Here is a 1,655-nt window from a genome sequence, read left to right as displayed (position 1 = left end):
GATTTAAAAAAAAAAAAAAAAAAAGTTATTAATATAGTGCCACAGCGAAAAATGATTCAGTGTTTAACCTTTTTGCTTCTGTGGGTTTCTCTGAGCTAAATAAAATCTTCAGAGGAAAAAATGCAAAGTCTAAGTTTCTCAGTAAAAGGGTTTGCATATTCTGTGCTCAAATCTGTTCTCCTCTGATGGTCTCCCTCTCCGCGACAAGATTATCCTGCTCAGTACTCCTCCTGCTGTGGTTGGCGTCCACGTTGCTCCTGCCGGGGAAGATCGTGGGAGGAGTATTTACAGGATAGCGGCAAGGATGTAGAGAAAGATTTTGGCGATCATGCCAAAAATATTTGTTAATAGCAAGATTGTTACAGAGGAGAATTTGACAATTGTGCGAGAAGTATTCGAAGGATGAGGAGGATTTGAAGATCGCCTGAGAAGTATTTATTGGATGGTAGTGTGGTTGAGAGGGACTTTGTGTGTTTGTGGAATGAACTTTTGGAAATTTCTCCTCCTTACTCTTGCACCAAAGCCATCATTAATACCACCGCCTTCTTGAAATACCAGGACCCACTTAACCACTGACACCACCACCACCATCACACCAAAACAATACCATTAACACCACAGCCCTCATAACACACCAGCTCCTACACCACAGCACTAACACCACAAAATACCATCACTATCGCACCGCAGAATACCATCACCAGTAACACCACAAGACACCATCACCACCACCACTAACACCACTAACGCATTGGCATCACCACCACAGTGCGACACACCATCCTCTACACCAGTAAAGCTACCAAAGCGCTACTATAACTACCACTAAACCACAAGACACATTCACCACCACACCACATTACATCACCACCACGAACTCGAACACCACCAGTACATTATCACCACCACATCACAACACATCATTATCACCAGCATCACCACCACACCATACGTTACACCATACCACATCTACGCACACCAGTATATCACAAAGCACCAACAAACCACAACACACCAGCACACCACAACACCACTGCACATCACAAAACCACCACTGCATTATGACAACACACCAGCACATCACAAAACGCTGCGGAACAGCACACACACCACCACATCACAACATACAACACACCATAGCACCACAACCTATCACACCGCACCACACAGCACACCATAACACCACAACACACCAGCAACACTGCAACACCGGGGCGATGCTGGTGTTCAATATCCTTTCTGGTGCAACACGCCGTCCCTGACCCACATCCCAGCCCTCCCAGCCCTGTCCCAGCTCTTTTCCAGCCCTCTTCCAGCACTTTTCCAGGCCTCTCCCAGCCCTTCGTCCAGCACTCACTTCCATTCTTGTTGCTCTTCTTTCTTTCTCTTCCTCTCTCTTTCCCCCACATCCCCTTTTCCCAGCCCTCTCCACCCCTCTTTCCCCTGCATTTTACTTTCTCAGGCTCTTAACTCGGTCCCTCTCTCCACCTCTTTCTCTCTTTCCATCTCTCCGTCTCTCCCTTCCTCCACCTCTCCTGTTTGTGTCTAACTTCTCTCCTTCACTCTCCATTCATATCCCCATTTCTCTCTCTCCGGTTCTGTCTTCCCTCATCTCTCCAACTCTCTCTTCTTTCATCTTTCCACTTTTCTCTTTT

The sequence above is a fragment of the Coenobita brevimanus genome, chromosome 24 (assembly GCF_032717465.1).
Source record: "Coenobita brevimanus isolate Jiangsu-jjx chromosome 24, ASM3271746v2, whole genome shotgun sequence".
NCBI lineage: Eukaryota > Metazoa > Arthropoda > Malacostraca > Decapoda > Coenobitidae > Coenobita > Coenobita brevimanus.
Note: the sequence above shows the minus strand (reverse complement) of the source record.